The sequence below is a fragment of the Enhydra lutris genome, unplaced genomic scaffold, assembly GCF_002288905.1.
Source record: "Enhydra lutris kenyoni isolate GAN:26980312 unplaced genomic scaffold, ASM228890v2 scaffoldscaffold9, whole genome shotgun sequence".
Taxonomy (NCBI): Eukaryota; Metazoa; Chordata; class Mammalia; order Carnivora; family Mustelidae; genus Enhydra; species Enhydra lutris.
Window position 1 is genome coordinate 15,202,786 of NW_019154093.1, and position 22,899 is coordinate 15,225,684.

A 22,899-nucleotide genomic window follows, 5' to 3' on the forward strand; every position below is an offset into this window, starting at 1 on the left:
GAGCCCCACATCGGGCTCTCTGCTCAGCAGGGAGCCTGCTTCCTTCTCTCTCTGACTGCCTCTCTGCCTACTTGTAATCTCTGTCTGTCAAATAAATAAATAAAATCTTTAAAAAAAAAAAAAAAGCAACTGATGAAACACTACATTTGACCCCAAAAATTAATAGTATGCTATGTGTTAACTAACTTGAATTTAAATAAAGCCAAAAAATTTGGGCACCTGGGTGGCTCAGTCGGTTAAGCATCTGTCTTTGGCTCAGGTCACGATCCCAGAGTCCTGGGATCAAGTCCTGCATCAGGCTCCTTGCTCACCAGGGAGCCTGCTTCTCCCTCTGCCTGCTGCTCCCCCTGCTTGTGCTCTGTCTCTCTTTCTGTGTCAAATAAATAAATAAAATCTTTAAAAAAAATTTTTTTTTAAATAATAAAAAAACCCACCCAGGCCAATTTTTTAAATGAGGGGAAAAAAAACTGAACATACTTCACAAAGGAAGATAGACAACTGATTAATGAACACACGAAAAAGTGTTCAACAACTTTAATCACTATAGAAATGTAAGTTAAAACCAAAATGAGATACCATTACATATGTACTGAAATGGCTAAAATTTAAAAGAATGATACCACCAAATGTTGGCCAAAAAATGGAGCAACCAGAACTTTCATATACTGCTAGTGAGAATCCCATAAATAAGTTGATGAATTCCAAAATCATACAATCATTTACATATAGGTACACTTTGACACAAAAATGCCATCCCTGGGGCACCTGGGTGGCTCAGTGAGTTAAAAGCCTCTGCTTTCGACTCAGGTCATGATCCCGGGGTCCTAGGATCGAGCCCCGCATCGGGGTCTCTCAGCAAGGAGCCTGCTTCCTCCTCTCTCTGCTTGCCTCTCTGCCTACTTGTGATCTCTGTCTGTCAAATAAATAAAAATCTTTTAAAAATTAAAAAAAAAAGATTAAAAAAAAATGCCACCCCTACGTATTTAGCTGAGAGAAATGAAAAAAAAAAAAAAAAAAAGCCCACACAAAGTCTTACAAAGACTATTTATAGCAGATGTAGTCACAATAGCAAAAAATTGGAAAAACTCAAATATTATTCAAAGAAGAGTGGACAAAGTGGTATATTCATACAATGAAATACTACTATATGCATTAAAAAGTGATGAACTACTGGACGAATTCCATTTGGAGGCATTTTTGAGCTCACTGAGTAGACACCATGAGCAAAGCTCAACCTCCCAAGTTGAAAAAATTTATGGACAAGAAATTATCATTGAAATGAAATGGTGGCAGACATGTCCAAGGAATATTGTGGGGGTTCGATTTGTTTATGAATCTTGTGATAGAATGAATGTGGAGAGAGCAACTAGTGGGCAATAGAACAATATTGGAATGGTGGTAATATGAGGAAATAGTATCATGTTAGAAGCTTTGGAATGAGTATGAACAATGGGTGTGTTCATCAGAAGAAATCAACTGCTTCCACATGTTCCCTCTCCATAGTACCTGTTTTACTACAAATATAAAAATCAGGTAGTGTGCATTTTCATATTGAACTTTTTTGTTAAATAAACTTTTATAATAGTCCAAAAAAAAAAAAAAAGGAATGAACTACTGATACACCTAATAATACAATGACTCTCATAACCACAATGCTATATACTATATATAATCTCACTTTTATGATATTCTCCAACAGGAAAACTACTCTAAGGTGGAAAATATTAAAAGAGTGGTTACCTCTTGCAGGTTGGGGATTGCCACAAGAAGCTGCCTGAAATAAATTTTTGGAGAAAATGCTCTATATCATGTAATTGTGGATTACGCTATAGTATTACAGTATTACAATATTTAGCAACATAGATGAACATCATAAATGTAATCATAAATGTAATGTTGAATAAAATAAGTCAGATAGAAAGTATACTTAATTCATGATTATATTTATATGAAGTTAAGAAACATGCAACTTTAAGGTATAGTATTTAGAGATATATACTTAAGTGGAACAAGAAAAAAAAGCAAGAATTTGATTACCATCAAGTCAGGGCAGTGGTTATATTTGCAAGGAGGACACACACAGTGACTGTGATGCAGCATGAATAAGTGTTAAAGGGTGTTGGCATTAGTCTATTTCTTGTTCTGGAGGTGGTTAAGTGAGTGGTTTGCTTTGTAATAAAACACTGAGTTATATAAAATAAAGCCATGGTAAAATAGCACGTTTTAACTAAAAAGTGGATAGAAGCTAATTTTCCAGGTTTCTCTATTACAATTTTATTTTCAATCTGTAAAATTGCAAATTATTATTTATTTACAAGAAGTCTAGTATTGCTAAATTCAATCACCATTTCTCAGTCCTTATCTTACATTTCACACAATTAACAACTCCTACATCTTTGATACTATCTTCATTGGCTTCCAGGACAACACACTGTCTTGGTTTTCATTTTATCTTACTGGACTCCCTTTTTTTTAGTTTTCTTTGTTGGCTCCTCTTCCTATTCCCATTTCTCAAGCTCAGAATGCCCCAGGGCTCAGTCCTTGATCCTTTTCTCTACTACTTAACTCCCTTTGTTATTTCAACTGGTGCCTTTGCTTTAAATAACATCTTTATGCCAATGAACCTCAAATTTAGATCTCAGAAAAAGATCTCTCTTCCAAAAACCAGACTCACACATCCAACTCCCTCCAAGTGTTTATAGAAATTGATAAATATCTCAAACTTAACAAGCCCAAACCTGTTTCACCTGTAGCCTTCCCCATCTCATCCTTTCAGTTGCTCAGATCCAAAACCATGCAATCATCCTTGATTCCATATCCTATATCCAATCCATCAGGAAATTATACTTACCCTACTTATAAAATACTTCCAAAATAATTTCTCAACATTTCCACTACTTCAACTCTGGTCCAAGCGTGGATTATTTCACTAACAGAAGTACCTGCTCTCTTTCTACTCCTTCTTCTATCTATTCTCCACACAGCAGTCAGAGTGAGCTTTTAAAAATCTGTCAGATCATGGGGCGCCTGGGTGGCTCAGTGGGTTAAAGCCTCTGCTTTTGGCTCGGGTCATGATCCCAGGGTCCTGGGATCGAGCCCCGCATCGCATCGGGCTCTCTGCTCAGCGGGGAGCCTGCTTCCTCCTCTCTCTCTGCCCGCCTCTCTGCCTACTTGTGATCTCTGTCTGTCAAATAAATAAAAAATCTTAAAAAAAAAAAAATCTGTCGGATCCTGACACTCCTCTACTCAATACTTCCAGTGGTTTCCCATTTCATTCAAAGCTGAGAGTCTTGGAATGGCCTAAATAGGCTATGAATTGGCTCCCACTTACTTCCCTGACTTCTTTTTCTTATTACACTATCCCTTACAGTTTTTGATGCTCTTCAAGTATACCAGGCACAGTCCAACCTTAGAGCCTCTGGTCTAGCTGTTCCTTTCAAATATCTTCTTGGTACACCCTTCCCGCCTTTAAGTAAGTCTCAATAGATCTCGGTAAGGTCTACCCAGATCACCCCATTAAATACTGAAACTGTTCTATCTCCCTGCTGCCATTCCTGCATTCTAAATTCCTTCAAACCCTATTCTCTCATTCCCTTTTTCAATAGCACTTACTAACACATTATGTAATGTATTTGCTTATTATGTTTATCATTGCTTTCTTTTGCTACAGTAAAAGCTCAGTGATCTTTGCTTTGTTCATTTATGTATCTCATGTGCCTAGAATGCTTGGCATTCAGTTAGTACTTATGAAATGTAAAATGATTATTATTGTTTACGTTAGGCTCATGGCACCCTTATCACTAATATCATCAGCCAAAAGCACATGCATTTGATTGAATCCTGAATCAATCATCCTAGTGAAGAGGTCGCGTATTGAGTCAGCCAGGCCTCTCATGTACCTTCATGTGGAGCGAAGAAGAGTGGTCAAACCTACCTGAATCACATGAAATGATTTCCTCACAAGAACAAAGGACAGCATTTCCAAAAGAGGTAAGGGAAAATATGCTGGACAGACAAAACAGCACAACAGGAGGGAAGTATAGAGTAGTAGTTAAGGGTGATTAAGGGACAGACCTGGAATAAGGAAGCCTAAATTGTATTTAATCCATTCAACTTGCTAGCTGTGAGACCCTAAGGAAATTATTTATGCTTCTGTTGCTTCAGTTTCTTCCCTTGTAAAACAGGGATAAGTAATAATTATCTCATAGAGTTGTAATACGTATTAAAAAGTTTTAATGCATATAAAAACACTTAGAGGAGGGCCTGGCATATAGTAAGCATTACAGAAATGTTAGCTATTGTTGTTGTTTCTGTTATTATTATTATTTGAGGCAAAGTATTCCTTATTATAGCAACTGTATCACAGCGCTTAACGCTTGGTGAGACACAACAAAGAAGAAGAACTGCAGGGTGGCTTGCTTCACTCATCTTTTTTTTTTTTTTTAAGAATTTATTTATTTATTTGACGAGAGAGAGATCACAAGTAGGCAGAGAGAGGGGGGAAACAGGCTCCCTGCTCAGCAGAGAGCCCGAAGTGGGGCTCGATCCCAGGACCCCGGGATCATGACCTGAGCTGAAGGCAGAGGCTTAACCCACTGAACCACCCAGGCACCCCTTAAATTCGTCATCTTATCAAGGTGCTTTGCTTAATCATCTATACATCCACTAAGTGCTTATGCTGTGCCTGGCACTTGGCCAGTTCAGCCTTTAAGGAGGGCACAGTCTACTGTGGGGAAATAAAAGCAATCAAGAGTTATAGGTGCTATTTTAGTTCCATTCTTCCTACAATCTCTCATCTTTCTATTCTAAAACCCAATTTAATACTAAGCCCTTAAAAGTCAGAGATGTCTTCTACTTTATATCATTATTAAGCATTCTCTAAAACATTTAAGTAGCCTCTATACCCAATGTGGGGCTTGAACTCATGACCCCCAAACCTCATGACTGACTAAGCCAGCCAGGCACCCCAAGCATTCTCTAAATTTTTAACAATCATCATAATTCTAGGCCTAGTGGCAGCTCCATGAGCCTTAATGCTATAGTACAATGAAGTATCTCATTTCTGTGGCAGCAGATGACTAGTTGGCCAATTCCGTTTTTGGCTTATGATCAATTGCTACACTGACTTTTTATTTACTTTAACTTGTTTTCTGCATAACCTGTGGAACGTACCAGGATCAACTCTGAGGTACAAGGAGAGGACTAGGGCTCTTGAAATTGTATGATGATGGATAAACCTCATAATATTTCACTCAGACACTCACGGATCACTATATCACCGTTTGAAATGTCAGACTAAATGAATGAAATAGTTGGTTGCCTTTTATTTGATTACCTTTAAAAAGTTCCCTGTCATTGGAAATAATAAAGAAAATATGACCACCTATTTTATTCATTTTAATCATCCATTTGCATGCAAGATCCCATGGAAAGTATTAAAAATATAGTAATGAGTAAGTTATAATTCCTAACATTGATCTCAGTATCTAATAGTTGAAGGAGATACAACTATAAAGATTATTTAATCATATGATAAGGTTCATTTTTTCATTTATTCATTCATTCATTCATTTAAATTACATTATTGACTGCCTAATCTGTGCCAGGCATCATGGGAATATAACTGTAAAGAAGACAGAAACAACTTCTACTCTTATGGAGCATAAAAATTAGTAGTAGCAGTGATGCTGATGGAGTTGGTAGAGACAACCTCCAAGATTTCTTCTAAATATGGGGTTCTTTTATTTCTCCACAAATCAAGATGTGATATGTGACATGTCAAGCTGGAGACTAAACTGATGGCTGTGACCCACAACTACAGGTTGGGAAGAGGTTAGGAAGTATATAGAAAAGGAAAGGCGTGGGGGGAAGGCAAGGCAGAAATAAAAGAAGGGGACTAATATAATGAACACTTGCAAAGTTATTTTTCTTTTCATCTTATAAATAAAATACTTGAAGTTTATAGAGATTAAAGAACTTTCCTGGGGTCTTTACTAACTTTACAGTTAGTAAAGAGCAGAGCCAGAATGTGAACTTAGCAGCCTAGCACTGTTTCTTCTTCATCTTGTAGATTAAAAAAAAGAAAGAAAGAAAGAAAGAAAAAGAAAAAGAAAAAAAAAATTAAAGTAAAGGGGGAAAGAAGGACATTAGGGAAAGCAGGCTAGAGGGAGCTCTGGATGATAGACGGCCATTTAGAAGTAGAATGAAACTCAAGCTCTTGTTAAAGAACTGGCATGCTGCCCATCAAATAGATTCTACTCTGGGTCTCAATTAAGGCAGCTTTATTCTTGTTCAGCCAGATTTACTCTACCTTAAGACCAGCCTCAATTTAGCTTCCTCCTATCTGTGACCAAAATTTATTAATCTTTCCCCACCTTAGCTAACAATTTCTTTGAATAGGATAAAAAAAAAATCAGAATACTTCATTTAAGAAAATCAATGACCACATCCAAGTTCCCCAAATAGGCTGTTTTGCTGAAAACCATTACTAAGAGTTTCAAGAATGTGGTACTTATCAAAATGCATATTTCTAAGCTCCATTCCCCATACAGTCTCTTACCCAATGGCCTATAATCTGCATTTTAAATAAGCCTATCAGGTGGTTCTAATACAAAGTAAAATATACCAAACACTGGGACTCTAAAGGAATGATTATAAAACCATGTTATCATCTGATTGATCCAGTATTTTCTCAGGAAGCCACATATCTTAATGGGACAGCACATCCTTACAATAGAGATAAAATGGAGCACTTGATAAGGTAAAAAAAATAGTAAGAGCTCCCTTATATTGACTGCCCTTCAAGAGGACACCTTTTATATTTTTTTTACAACAACCTCATGATAACTAATGTCATTTTTCACATTAATAACTTGAGGCTCAGAGAAGTTCATTCTTTTTAAAAAATGTTATTTATTTATTTGACACAGAGAGAGTGCACACAAGCAGAGGGAGTAGCAGAGGAAGAAGCAGGCTTCCCACTTTGCAGGGAGCCCAATGTGGGGCTTGTTCCCAGGACCCTGGGATCACAACCTGAGCCAAAGGCAGATGCCCAACTGACTGAGCCACCCAGCTGCCCTGAGAAGTTAACTCCTTAATTTCACTTAGGAAGTGACTTTCCTACATAATTCATTAGTAGTAGAGCTTGGATCAAACCTGAAGCAACTTTTCAAAATTCTGCAAAGGAATCTCTTCTTTCAGAGCCCTGGAAACCATAACCCTGTGATTTCCCCACAACCCTGTGCCTCTAACCAAATATACAACAGATATAGTGGGAAGGAACAATAGAAAAGACAAAAGGGGTAACAGCTAGAAAGCACAATTTTTTTTCAAGATTCTGTTTATTTATTTGATAGACAGAGATCACAAGTAGGCAGAGAGGCAGGCAGAGAGGGGGAAGCAGGTTCCCTGCTCAGAAGAGATTCCAGGACCCTGGGATCATGACCTGAGCCAAAGGCAGAGGCTTTAACCCACTGAGCCACCCACATGCCCCTAGAAAGCACAATTATTAAAATTTTAAGATTTCAGAGGAAAAGTTGAGATATGGATATGGAAGTGGCTGAAATGGAATGAATTAGAGGTGAAAGTAGGTGATGTCTAAGACATTAAAGAAGAGAAAGGAGAGTGACAAATGTTATAGTAGGCAAAATAATGCTCCCCTCCCACAATGTCCATCTTTTAATCCCCGAAACCTGTGAATATGCCTTACGTGGTACACAAGGGACTCTCTTGGAAATGGGGAGATTATCCAGGTGGGCACAATGGAATCACAAAGGTCCTTCAAAGTTAAAGAGAGTAAAAGAAGAGAATAAAGAGGGCATGTGACTATGGAAGAAAGGTCATAGCGGTGCAATGCTGCTGGTTCCAACGATGAGGAGGTAAGCTATGAGGCAAGGAATATCAGCAGCCTCTATGAGCTGAACAAGGTAAGAACAGAGATTCTCCTCTAGTGCTTCCAGAAAGGAATGCAGCCCTGTTGATGTATTGATTTTAGCCAATGAGACCTCTGTGTGATTTTTTATTATTATTCTTATGTTCAATTAGCCAGCATATAGTACCCTCATTAGTTTTTGATGTAGGTATCATTGATTCATTAGTTGTGTATAACATCCAGTGCTCATCACCCCATTACCCTATCTGCCCACCCCCTGCCCTTCTGTAGCCCTCAATTTGATTCCTAGAGTCCAGAGTCTCTCATGGTTTGTCTCCCTTTCTGATTTCTTCCCATTCAGTTTTCCCTCCCTTCCCCTGTGGTCCTCCACACTACTACTTATGTTCCACATGAGTGAAACCACATGATAACTGTCTTTCTCTGCTTGACTTATTTCACTTAGAATAATCCCTTCCAGCTCCATCCATGTCGATGCAAATGGTGGGTATGCATTCTTTCTGATGGCTGAGTAATATTCCACCATATATATGAATGACATCTTCTTTATCCATTCTTCTTTATAAAAGGACAACTTGGCTCCTTCAGTCTCATAAAATTCTCTCTTTATCAGTGCTTTTTGACATTTTAATTACTATATTTCTTGGTGTGGACCTCCTTCAGTTGATTTTGTTAGGGGTTCTCTCTGAGTTCTGGATCTGGATTTCTGTTTCCTTCCCCAGATTTGGGAAGTTTTCAGCTATTATTTCTTCAAATACATTTTCTTTTCTCTTTCTTCTCCTTCTGAGATCCCTATAATGTGAATGTTATTATGCTTGATGGTGTCACTAGGAGGGGATCTGGAGCTCAGGCCTGGCTGGAGGGGGTGTGTCCACAGGAGAACTCAGGGGTGGGGCACGCTGTTAGTAAGTTGGGCTGGTTCCTGCAGGTGCCTACGTGTCGAGGCTGGGGCTGGAGAGGGAAGTGGTGAGTTCCAGCTCTTCTGTTCCTGGAGAACTTGCCCCAAAATTCCTGCCCCTCCAGAGCACGCTCTGCAATTAGTAAACAAATCCCCCTTATGTATACCCGAGGCTTTTTTCAAACTCCTGTTTCTATGCTATATTGCCATGGGCTGCTGAGCTGATTCTTTAAGGGCAGGGACTCTGTTTCTTCTGGTCTTCCCTGCTCTCCCATGAGCCTATTTTTAAAGTTCTAGGTCTTAAACCCCACCGAGTATAAGAACTTTTGAAATTCAACCCCTCTGGTTTTCAAAACCAAATGTTTATAGAGATTCATCTTCCCTATGCAGACTGCCTGGTGTGAGAGTCTGTTTTTCTCCCCTCTCTGTGCCTGCAGTGGCCCTCCTTCCTGCTACAGTCCCACAGGTCCTTTTAGTTCCCTACCCTGTTTCCACCCTTCCTACCCTCTTTGATGTGGCCTCTTCTCTACATTTAGCTGTGGAGAGTTTGTTCTTCAGTCCTTGGGTCATTTTCTGGGTTATTTACACCGATGAAACTGTTATTTAATTATATCTGTGGGATGAAGTGAGCTTAGGGTCCTCTTACTCTACTATCCTCCCTAGAACTCAGTCTTATGGTAGTTCTATTTTTAATTCTTTGAGGATCCAGCCTCCATACTGTTTTCCACAGTGCCTGTACCAATTTACATCCCCACCAACAGTGCACAAGAGCTCCTTTTCTCCACATCTTTACCAACACTTTTTTCTTGTCTTTTGCTAATAGCCTTTTTTTTTTCCTGAGAGAGACAGACAGCATGCCCAAGTCAGGGGTTGGGGGGGCAGAGGGAGAGGGAGAAAGAGAGAGAGAGAAAGAGAGAATCTTAAATAGGCTCCATGCCCAGCATGGGTCTCATGACCCTGAGATGGTGACCTGACTCAAAACCAGGACTGAGACAACTAAATGAGCCACCCAGGTGCCCCTTTATTTTTTATCAAGAAAAGATATTGGGGGCGCCTGAGTGGCTCAGTGGGTTAGGGCCTCTGCCTTCGGCTCAGGTCATGTTCTCGGAGTCCTGGGATCGAGCCCCGCATCGAGCTCTCTGCTCAGCGGGGAGCCTGTTTCCCTTCCTCTCTCTCTGCCTGCCTCTCTGCCTACTTGTGATCTCTGTCTGTCAAATAAATAAATAAAATCTTTAAAAAAAAAAAAAAGAAAGAAAAGATATTGGATTTTGTTAAGTGCTTTATTTGCATCATTAAATTTCGTTACTACTATGAATTACCTTTATTAATTTTTTGAATGTTAAACTTGCATTCTTGAGTGAGAAAAATCTCACTTGGTTGAGAATCATTATGCTTCTCATACATTGCTGGGTTTGTTAAAATACTGTTTATAATTTTTGTGTCTTTGGTTATGGGGGATATTGGTCTATAGTTTTCTTATGATGCTTTGGTTTTGACAGCAGTGTAATGCTGGCTTCACAAAATGCACTGGAATGTATTCCTTCCTTTTCAAATTTTTGGAAGTCTTTGTGTAGAGTTAGTCTTCTTTCTTCCTTAAATGTTTTCTGAAATTCACCAGTGAAGCCATCTGAGCCTGGCTTTTTTTTTTTTTTTTTTTTTTTCTCATTAAACTTTTGTTTTAATGGGTCTCAAAATTCTGTGACAGATTTTTGGTCAAGTTGTTTCCATTAAAAAGTACTGATTTTAAAAACTAATAACTTAAAACTGCCACACACACACACACACAAAAATGGTCCACAAAACATTCTCCTTTCCTTCTGAAGGTTTTATGATGCATTGTTATCATTAACCAGTCTTTTACCATTAAACTTAAATGGCCAATTGACACAAACAGTTCTGAGACCGTTCTTCCACCGCTGATTAAGACTGGGGTGGCAGGTATTGGGGATAATATTCATTTAGCCTTCTGAGCTTTCTGGGCAGGCTTGGTGACCTTGCCAGCTCCAGCTGCCTTCTTGTCCACTGCTTTGATGACACCCACAGCAACCATCTGTCTCATGTCACGAACAGCAAAACAGCCCAGAGGAGGATAGTCAGAGAAGTTCTCAACACACATAGGCTTGCCAGGAACCATATCAACAATGGCAGCGTCACCAGATTTCAAGAACTTGGGACCATCTTCCAGCTTTTTTCCAGAACGACGATCTATCTTCTCCTTCAGCTCAGCAAACTTGCAAGTAATGTGAGCTGTGTGACAATCCAGCACAGGTGCATATCCAGCACTAATTTGGCCTGGATGGTTCAGGATAATCACCTGAGCTGTGAAGCCAGCTGCTTCCATTGGTGGGTCATTTTTGCTGTCACCAGCCACATTGCCACGACGAACATCTTTGACAGATACGTTCTTGACACTGAAGCCCACATTGTCCCCAGGAAGAGCCTCACTCAAAGCTTCATGGTGCATTTCAACAGACTTGACTTCAGTTGTAACATTGACTGGAACAAAGGTGACCACCATGCCAGGTTTAAGAACACCAGTCTCCACTCGGCCCACAGGGACAGTACTAATACCACCAATTTTGTAGACGTCCTGGAGAGGCAGACTCAAGGGCTTGTCAGTTGGACGAGTTGGTGGCAGAATGCAATCCCGAACTTCAAGCAGTGTGGTTCCACTGGCATTCCCATCTTTACGAGTGACTTTCCATCCCTTGAACCAAGGCATGTTAGCACTTGGCTCCAGCATGTTGTCACCATTCCAACCAGAAATTGGCACAAATGCTCCTGTGTTGGGGTTGTAGCCAATTTTCTTAATGTAGGTGCTGACTTCCTTAACGATTTCCTCGTATCTCTTCTGCTGTAGGCTGGCTCAGTGGAATCCATTTTGTTAACACCAACAATTAGTTGTTTCACACCCAGTGTGTAAGCCAGAAGGGCATGCTCACAGGTCTGCCCGTTCTTGGAGATACCTGCTTCAAATTCACCAACACCAGCAGCAACAATCAGGACAGCACAGTCAGCCTGAGATGTGCCTGTAATCATGTTTTTGATAAAGTCTCTGTATCCTGGAGCATCAATGATGGTCACATAATACTTGCTGGTCTCGAATTTCCACAGGGAGATATCAATGGTGATACTACGTTCACGTTCAGCTTTCAGTTTATCCAAGACCTAGGCATACTTGAAGGAGCCTTTTCCCATCTCAGCAGCCTCCTTCTCGAATTTTTTGATAGTTTTTTTGTCGATCCCACCACATTTGTAGATCAGATGACCAGTAGTGGTAGACTTGCCCGAATCTACGTGTCCGATGACAACAATGTTGATATGAGTCTTTTCCTTCCCCATTCTGGCTTAGGTTGAGCGGTGGTTTTCACGACACCTGTGTTCTGGCGGCAAACCCGTTGTGAAAAAGCTGAGCCTGGTATTTTTTAGTAGAATGATTTTTAACTACAAATTCAGTTTCTTTATTATGGCTTCTTTAGCACTTACCACCTCCTATTTCTTGCTTATTTTATCTACCCCCAGTAGAACATGTGTTCCATGAGTATAATGTTGTTTTGTCTTTTTCTTTCTTTCTTTCTTTCTTTTTTTTTTTTTTAAGAAAATCTGTTTTGTTCTCGGCTGTATTGTTAGCACTTAGTGCTTGGCAGCATGGCACACAGTAAGTGCTTAATATACTGATGAATTAAATTATAAATGGGTACAAATATGTGACACATTATCATGTTTTCTAATGCATTTCAAATGCTCATGCATTCCCATATGAAATATCATCTCATAAATTATTCCTTTTTGTTTTACACATTATTAGTATATATTTATTTTTTTAGACATTATATATTGAGCAGGTTATGAGTTTCTATGAATTTCATTATAGGAGAGTAAAGGGAATCTTATAAAAATTTGTTTAAAAGGGGAATATTAGATCTGATAGATTGAGAATAAATGACTTCAGTCATATCAGTTAGTGAGAGAAGTATACAAAGGGCAGTAGGTCATTGCTCTGGAAGTCCTCTGAAAGAATTGCTGTTCCTGGAATTCTAAAAATATCCATCTACAAATATCTTCAGGTATTCTAGGACAGGAAAAGTTGAGAGAAAGAAGTAATAACGACCATCAGTACCTTAAAGATATGTTATAGGGTATCCAAGAGAATTCAAACCTTGTTTTCGGGAGGTTGGTCAAGTCAAGAGTGGTGTTAATTATGGAAAAGTTTCACATCAACAGTGGAGAAATATTCAGAAGCCACTATACATCCTTAAAAGTAAGGATACAAATGGAGTGTTGGCACTCCAGGACTGGGATTTCCCCTGACTGGCATCAACTACACTCCCTCGATACACAGGAAAAGACTCAATCAAAAGCCTGTTTCTCTACGCTATCTTGGTTGCAGTGAGGAGAAAGCCCAGAATCAAGAAAGTTCAGAGGATCAGAAGAAGGAAATTTAATAATGATATAAAGAATCAATACACTAGGAAGATAAAAAAATTAGAACTGTAGATGCACCTAATACTCCAAAGTATATGAAGTATATAATACTCCAAAGTACTCCAAAGTATATAAAGCCAGAGCTGAATGAACTGAATAGATAAAGGCATATTAACAATTAATTTAGAGTTAAGAGTTAGAGATTTCTATGCTCTTTTATCAATAACTGATAGAACAAGAATGTATATAAAGTTCTGCTCTCTTTTCAACTGACAGCTTGATTGTATTCCATGTCTTCTTTTTTGTAGCCAAACATATTAATCCTATATCATTGTGTTCAATGAACTTCTCCATACCATAGCAATGAGTTTTATTTCTTCCATGACATAGAAAATTAAAAATAAGGAACTAGTTTCAATTGCTCAGATTTTTCTCCAAGAGCACACAGAAGATATAATTAGCACCTGGCACTTGAGCTATTTTTATGGTAATCAGGTTTTTCTTTGAATTCGTGTATTGTTGACATACAATGTGATATTAATTTTAAGTGTAAAACATGATTCAACAATTATACATATTATACTATGCACATCATGAGAAGTATAGTTGCTATCTGTCACTATATGTTATTACAATATTATTAACTATATTCCCTATGCTATACTTTTCATCCCCGTGACTTATTTCATAACTGGAATTTTGTACCTTTTAATCCCATTCACCTTATTTTGCCTTTGCTCCCACCTGTTCCCCTCTGGCAACTACCAGTTTGTTCTCTGTAGCTGTAAGTCTGTTTCTATTTTTTGTTTGTTCATTTGTTTTGTTTTTTAAATTCTACATATAAGTGAAATCATATGGTATTTGTCTTTCTCTGTCTGACTTGTTTCTTTTTGCATAATATCTTCCAGGTACAGCCATGTTGTTGTAAATGGCAAGATTTCATTCTTTTTTATGGTTGAGTAATGTTTCATTTTATTTATATATATATGTGTGTGTGTGTGTGTGTGTGTGTGTGTGTGTATATGAATATATAGATAGATAGATATAGATACACACACACATATTTTCTTTAGCTATTCATCTATCTGTGGATACTTAGATCTTCCTTAACTTTCTTAATTTCCATAACTTGGCTATTATAAATAATGTTACAATAAACATAAGGGTGCACTTACTTTTTTGAATTAGTGTATTAGTGTTTTGTTTTCTTTGGGTAAATAGCCAGTAATAGAATTACTGAATTGTATTTTATTTCAATTTTTAATTTTTTGAGAAAGTTCTATATTGTTTTCTATAGTGGCTATATCAATTTACATTACCACCAACAGAGCACAAGAGTTCCCCTTTCTCCACATCCTTGCCAACCTTGTTATTTCTTGTCCTTTTGATAACAGCCATTCTGGCAGGCGTAAGGTGGTATCACATTGTGGTTTTGATTTGCATTTCCCTGATGATACGGGATGTTGAACATCTTTCCATGTGTCTGTTGGCTATCTGTATGTCTTCTCTGGAAAAATGTCTATTCAGATCCTTTGTCCATTTTTAAATCAGACTGAGTTTTTGTTTGTTTTTGCTATTGAGTTGTATGAATTCTTTATATATTTTGGATATTAATAATTATCTGATATATGATTTGCAAATATTTTCTCCCATTTAGTAAGCTGCTTTTTCATTTTGTTGATGGTTTCTTTTGCTATCCAGAGACTTTTTAGTTTGATAGTAGTCCCACTTACTTTTATTTGCTTTCGTTGCCTCTGCTTTTGGTGTCAAATCCAAAAAATTATCACCAAGACTGATGTCAAAATCTTACCACCTATGTTTTCTTCAAGGAGTTTTACAATTTCAGGTCTTATGTTCATGTCTTTAATATACTTTGAGTTAATTTTTTGTATGGTGCAGATAGTGGTCTAAGTGGTCAAGTTAGGAAAATATGGTTATCTTTTTAGTATCCTTCTGCTCCCCTTAAACACAGACTAGCTCATTGCTATTTTTGTGCCTTTGATCATACTAAAATAATCACTGTCTTCCTCTGTCTATCCATTTTGACAAGTTCAAATTCCACTAATTCTAAGGTATCTTGTTTGATCATATCAAATTATATTGATTTCTCCCTCTGCTAACTTGTCTGACATTTATTATCTATATTATACAATAGATAAATTACCTTCTGTCTTATTTATTAATCATATTCACACCTGGCAGTAATGAGGCAGCTCCCTTCCTACCACTGCCACAGCAGTGTCAGAAGAAGCCTGCTACAACAAGACTTCAATAAAATGTAATGTCTTAAAACATAACACTTCAAATGTCCATGTTTCAACTGAAAATTACTCATACCAAGAACCAAGAAAACCTCAATCTGAATGAAAAAAGTCAACCATTACACACCAACACCAAAATAAGAAATATTAAATTTATTTGACAATCTTAAAGAAACCAACATAAAAATGCTTCAGTGAGCAATAACAAACACCCTTGAAGCAAATTTATAAAATAAAAACTCTCAGGAAAGAAATAGAAGACACAGAGTAAAATTGAGCAGAAATTTTTGAACTAGAAAATACAAAACTGAAATGAAATCAATTGATGGACTTAACAGCAGAATAAAGGGGACAGAGCAAACAACCAGTAAACCTGAAGACAGAATAATAGAAATCACCCAACCTATCAAAGACAAATCAAAACAAAACAAACCCCAACACACCAAACAGCCTCAGGGAATTGTTGGACTGTAACAAAAAGTCTAACATCATTGGGGCCCCAGAGGGAGAGATAAGAGGGTAAGGCCTGAAGAAATAATGTCTGGAAATGTCCTAAATTTGGCAAAAGACATAAACCTATATTCAAGAAGCTGAACAAACTCCAAACAAAAATATACCCTAAAAAATCCACAAGATAGCTCAAAGTTCAAAAAAAAAAAAAAACTTAAAAAAAAAAACTTAAAAGAAGCAAGAAAAACAACACATTATTTATAGGGGAAAACAATTCAGATAATAGCAGATTTATCATCAGAAATCATGAAGGTCAGCAGAAAGTGGCACATTTTTCCATGAAGGTCAGAAGAAAGTGGCACATTTTTCCATTGTTGGAGAAAACTTGTTCTATTTTTTTTTCTATTTTGTTCTATTGTTAAACCTAGACTTCTATATTCAGTAAAAATATCCTTCAGTAATGAAGGAGAAATCAGGACATTGTCCGATGAAGCAAAACCAAAAGAAATCTGTTGCCTGCATATTTACTTATAAAGAATACCTAAAGGAAGTTCTCTAAATAGAAAGAAAATGACAACAGGAGGAATCTTGGAACACTAAGAAGAAGGCAGTAAGCAAAAATATGGGTAAGCAAAAGACTTTCCTGCTTCTGTTGAATTTTCTAAATTATGTCTGCTGCTTAAATAAAAAAAATTATGGGGTACCTGGGTGATTGAGTTCATTAAGTGTCTGCCTTTGGCTCAGGTCATGATCTCAACATCCTGGGATCAAGCCCCACAACAGGCTTTCTGCTCAGCAGTGAGTTGCTTCTCCCTCTCACTCTTCCTCTGTGCTCTGTCTTTATCTCTTAAATAAATAAGCAAAATCTTTAAAAAGAAAGAAAGAAATTATAACACTGATGTGCTTCTACATGTATACGGGGAATATTTAAGACAATTTGTAATATAAATGAGGAAAGTAAGAAATGTAAAGAAAAGTAAGGTTTCCCCATTTCTTTCTTTCTTTTTTTAAGATTTTATTTATTTATTTAACAGAGAGATAGGGAGAGAACACAAGTAGACAGAGCAGCAGGCAGAGCGAGAGGGAGAAGCAGGCTCTCTGCTGAGCGGGGAGCCCGATATGAGGCTCTATCCCAGGACACTGGGATCATAACCTGAGCTGAATGCAGACGCCCAACCAACTGAGCCACCCAGGTGCCCCAGTTTCCACATTTCACTTGAAGTGATAAAATGTCAACATCAGTAAACTATGACAAGTTATTACTTATAATACAAAACCTAGAGCAATTACTATTAAACTACACAAAGAGAGAAACTCAAAAACACTATAAAAACTGAATTCTAAATGATGTTCAATGCTCAGAAAAACAGAAATAAAAAACAGTAAGAAAAAACCAAAGACAAAAATAAAATGAAAGGATGAAGTCATAACATACCAATAATTACATTAAATATAAATTATCTAAATATGTTAATTAAAAGACAGAAATAGGTAGTGTATTTTTTTTTTAAACATGACCCAAGTATACCCTTGGGGCTTGATCTTACAACCCTGAAATCATGACCTGAGCCAAAACCAAGAGTCAGATGCTCACCCAACGGAGGCACCCAGGCGCCCCTGGAAAAGTCCTGTAAAAGGAACTCACTTACAACAAGTAAGTTGACTGTAAAAGGATGGAAAAAGATATACCATGCAAATGCTAATCAAAAGAAATCAGGAGTAGCTATATTAGTATCAGTTAGACTTCATAACCAAGAAAATTATCAGAACCAAAGAGCAATGATACCCCTAATGATAAAGGGGTAAATCCATCCATAACACATAGCAATCCTTAATTTGAATGAACCAAACAACCTAATGCAAAATATGTAAAGCAATCACTGACTGAACAGAAAGAACAAACAGACAAATCCACAATTACAGTCAACACCCCTATCCCAGGAACTAATAGAACAACGAGTAAGAAAATAAACAAAAATCTAGAAAAATAGTAACACCATCAATCAACAGAATGTAATCAATGTAAAATACCCAAAGAAAGCAGAATAAACTTTTGTTTCAAGTGCCCATGAAACATATGCCAAAAGAGACCCTATCTAGGCCATAAAGCAAATTTAAAATAATTGCAACAGTGTACTCTATTACTGCAAAGAAATAAATAGCTGGAAAGCAAAGAGAAAGATAATAGGAAAATCACCAAACAATACTAAACAACATATTTCTAAACAATCTGTGAGTAAAAAAGGAAATCTCAAGGGAAAATTATAAATACATCAAAATTTTAAAAAATGAAAATACAACAGGGACGCCTAAGGGCCTCAGTCAGTTGAGCATCTGACTCTTGGTTTTGACTCAGGTCATGATTTCAGAGTTGTGAGATCAAGCCCCAAGTTGGGCTATGTGCTGGGTAGGGGGTGTGATTAAGACTCTCTCCTTCTGCCCCAACTGCTCTCTCACTATCTCTCTCTCTAAAATAAATAAATAAAATACTTTAAAAAATGAAAATATGACATAGAAATTTGTGGTATGCAGTGAAAACAATGCTGAGAAGGAAATTTATAGCATGAAATGTTTACATTTTTTTAAAAGAGGAAAAATCTCAAGTTAATAACTTAAGCTTCCATCTCAAGAATCTAAGAAACACAGAGCAAAATAAAACCAAAACAAGCAGAAGGAAGGAAATAAAAACAGGAATCAATGAAACCAAAAACAGGAAAAAAAAAATAAAGAAAAATCAATGAAATAAAAATGTGATTCATGAAAAGATCAATAAAATTGACAACTCTCCAGCAAGACTGACAACAAAAAAACAGAGAAGACACAATATCAATATGAAAATGGAAATGGGATATTACACAAAACCTGCAAACAACAAAAGGATAATAAAGGAATACTATGAAAAACTCTACACATGGGGCACTTGTGTGGCTCAGTCGTTAAGCATCTACCTTCAGCTCAGGTCATGATTCCAGGGTCCTGGGATTGAGCCCCACATTGCGTTCTCTCCTCAGTGGGAAACCTGGTTCTCCCTCTCCCACTCCCACTCCCCCCGCTTGTGTTCCCTCTCTCGCTGTCTCTCTCTCTCTCTCTCTGGCAAATAAATAAAATTTTAAAATCTTTAAAAAAAAAAAAAAGGAAAGAAAAACTCTACACATAATATTGACAAGATGGATGACATAAACCAATTCCTCAAAAAGCATGAACTAACCCAACTCATCCAATATGAAATAGATAACTGAAATATCCATAACCTGTTAATGAAAATGAGTTCATAATTTTAAAGCTCCAAAAGAGCAATACTTATGCCCAGATGGTTTTTCTGGAGAATTCTACTGAATGTTTAAAAATGAATTAACATAAATTCTATATAATCTCTTACAGAAAATGTGAAGGAAATAATTTTCAAAAAATTTTATTAAGCTAATATTACCATTATACCAAAGACTGTAACAAAAAAGGAAACTAAAGACCATTATTCCTTATAAATATGACACAAAAATGCTTAATGAAACATAAGCACGCAGATTTTCGCAATATATGATAAGAGTTATACACCAAGAACAAGTAGAGCTCATTTCAGCAATGCAAACTGATTCAGTATTTGAAAACAATTCAGTATTTGAAAAATCAATCAGTATAATCCATCATATAACAGGCTAAGAAACAATGACAATCCTCAATTGATATAGATATGCATTTGGCAAAATTCAACATACATTCATGATAAAAACTCTTAGAAAAAAGGTAGGAATAAAGGAGAACCTCTTCAATGTAATAATCAACTGAAAACCTACAGCTAGCATTACACTGAAAGGGGGCAGACTGAATGCTTTCCCCTAAGACAGGAAACAATGTAAGATGTCAGCTTTCACAACTCTTATTCTATAAAGTAATTGTACTAAGTAAGTTCACATACGACACCTGATGAGCATAAAAAAATAAACTGTATTTCTATATACTAGCAATGAACAATTAGAAGCCAAAACTTAAAACACAATACTACTTGTAATCACACACACACACACACACACACAAACCCACTTAGGTGTAAATCTAATAAAACATATGCAGGATTTGTATGCTGAACACTACAAAACACTGATGAAAGAAAACACAGAAGATCTAAATAAATGGAGATCCCATTATTCATGGATTGGAAAATGCAGCAGAGTAAAGATGTCAATTCTCCCCAAATGCAATTAATGCAACTCCTATCAAAATCCCAGCAAGATTTTCTAAAGAGAGAGAGAGATCAAAGAAACAAAACAAAAAAACCCCAAACAAACAAAAAAACCAGACTCTCAACCACGGAGAACAAACTGATGGTTACCAGACTATGGGGGATGGGGGCGGTTAGGTGGGGAAGGGTTGGGTGAAATAGGTGAAGGTTAAGAGTACATATAACATGATGTGCACCAAGTCACATATAAAATTGTTGAAACACTTGAAACTAATTTAACACTGTATGTTAACTACACTGGAACTAAAATTAAAATCCCAGCAAGATGTTTTATGGTTACTGACAAGATTATTCTAAACTTTATATGTAAAGAAAAGGAACTAGAGGGCTAAAACATTTTTTTTTTTTTTAAGAAGGATAAATTGGGAGGGGTGCCTGGGCAGCACAGTCAGTTAAGCGTCCAACTCTTGGTTTTGGCTCAGGTCATGATCTCAGGGTTGTGAGATCGAGCCCCATGTCTGGCTCCATGCTCAGTGAGGAATCTGCTTCAGTTTCTCTCGCCCTCTGCTCCCCTCAACAATGTGCACAGATGTACACTCCCTCTGTCAAATAAATGTTTTTTAAAAAAGGATAAATTGGGAGGAAACAGGCTGCCCACTGTTAAGAATTATATAGCTGTAGTAATCAAGACTGTGTGTTATTGGAGGGATAGACACAAAAATCACTGGAAAAGAACAGAGAACCCAAACATAGACCTATGCAAATATGCCCAGATGATATTTGTTTTAAAGTTCATAGTTTAGGATTCACTCTAAATTTGACAAACACATAATGTCATGTATCTACCAACATAGCATCATAAAGAGTCATTTCAATGCCATAAATATCCCCTGTTCTCCAGTAATTCCCCCTTCCCAGCACCACCATTCCCAAACCCCTAGCAACCACTAACTTTTACTGTCTCTATCAGAGTTGCCTTTTCCAAAATGTCATATACTTGGAACCATACAGTTTAAGCTTTTCCAGACTGGCTTTTTACTTAATGATGACCATTGTAAGGTTCCTCCAGGTCTTTCCAACCTTCAAAACTTCATTTCATTTTTATATTAAATAGTATTCTGTTGTATGGATGTACCACAGTTTATTTAACCACTTGCCTTCTGAAGTACATTTTGTTTACTTCCAAAATTTGGCAACTATGGGGGGGAAAAAAGCCTGCTATAAACATTCCCATGCTAGTTTTTATGTGGAAGTAAGTTTTCAACTCATTAAACACCTAGAAGCACAATTGCTGGATTGTATAGTAAAATTGTGTTTTGCATTGTAGACAAAAACAAAAAACAAAACAAAAAAGTACTTTCCGGACTATCTTCCAAAGTGGGTGGAATTGCATTCCCAGTAAGCATGAATGAGAGTTCTTGTTGCTTCACAAACTTGTCAGCATTTGGTTTTGTCAGAGTTCTGGATTTTAGCCATTCTAACAGGTGTGTAGTGGAATCTAATTGTTATTAAAATTTGCAATTCCCTAATGGCAAAGGATGTTGAACATGCTTTCATATGATTATTTGCCATCTGCATATCTTCTTTAACACGGTGTCTTTTGTCCTAAAATTTAAATTCAATTAGCCAACATATAGTACATGATTAGTTTTGGAGTAAAGTAAGTCTTTTGCCCATTTTTTTTCTTCTACCCATTTTTTAATTGGGTTACTGTTTTCTTAATTTTGACTTTTAAGACTTCTTTGTATTTTGGGGGTGATAGTCCTTTATCACATATATCTTTTGTAAAAATTTTCTTCAAGTATGTGGCTTGTCTTTTCATTCTCTTAAAACTGTCTTTCACAGAATGATTAATTTAAACAAAGGAGGTCCACCATATCTTTTTTTTTTTTTGGTTCATAGATTAGGCGTTTGGTGTTCTATCTAAAAAGTCATTGCCACACCCAAGTTCACCTAGATTTTCTACTCTGTAGCTTCGAGAAGTTTTATAGTTCTGCATTTTACCATTATCCATTTTGAGTTAATTTTTGAGGAGGGTATAACATCGAAGTCTATATCCATTTCCTACATCAGAATATCCAGTTTTTCCAGCACCATTTGTTGAAAAGACTGTTCTTTCTTCATTGAATTGCCTTTGCTCCTTTGTCACAGATCAGAAGAGTACATGTGTATAAGTTTACTTTTAAGCTTTCTATTCTGTTCCATTAATCTGGTTTTTTGCCAATACCAATATTGGCAAAATAGCTGTAGAGTACATCTTTTTTTTTTTTTTAAGATTTTATTTATTTATTTGACAGAGAGAAATCACAAGTAAGCAGAGAGGCAGGCACAGAGAGAGGAGGAAGCAGGCTCCCTGCTGAGCAGAAAGCCCAATGTGGGGCTCGAACCCAGGACCTGGGATCATGACCTGAGCCGAAGGCAGCGGCTTAACCCACTGAGCCACCCAGGCGCCCCTGTAGAGTACATCTTAAAGTTAGGTAGTGTCAGTCCTCTGACATTGTTTTTCCTCAAGAAGATTTCTGATCTACAGCCTTTCCGTATAAATGTTAAAAACAGTTTGTCAATATCCACAAAGTAATTGCTGGGTTTTGATTCTGATTATACTGAATCTAGATCAAGATGGGAAGAATAACATCTTAACAATATTGAGTATTCCTATCCATGAACATGAAATATCTTTCCATTTATTTAGTTCTTCTTGATTTCCTTCATCAGAATTTTGTAATTTTCCTCATATAGATCTTGTATATATTTTGTAATTCTTATGCCTAAGTCTGTAGGCCTGCCTGTCTTTCCT

At 37.0% G+C, this 22,899-nt stretch overlaps 1 protein-coding gene and 2 pseudogenes across 2 annotated transcripts in view; 1 reads left to right on the plus strand and 2 right to left on the minus strand.

The window, feature by feature from the left end:
* LOC111143185 (zinc finger SWIM-type containing 5) overlaps positions 1-22,899 on the minus strand; it is a 218,741-nt gene that overhangs the window by 94,783 nt on the left and 101,059 nt on the right. The gene's annotated exons all lie outside the window — the stretch shown is intronic.
* Positions 1,220-1,440, plus strand: LOC111143187 (annotated as a pseudogene).
* LOC111143186 lies at positions 10,450-12,192 on the minus strand (annotated as a pseudogene). Its single transcript, XR_002640315.1, has one exon. The product of XR_002640315.1 is annotated as an elongation factor 1-alpha 1 pseudogene (transcript).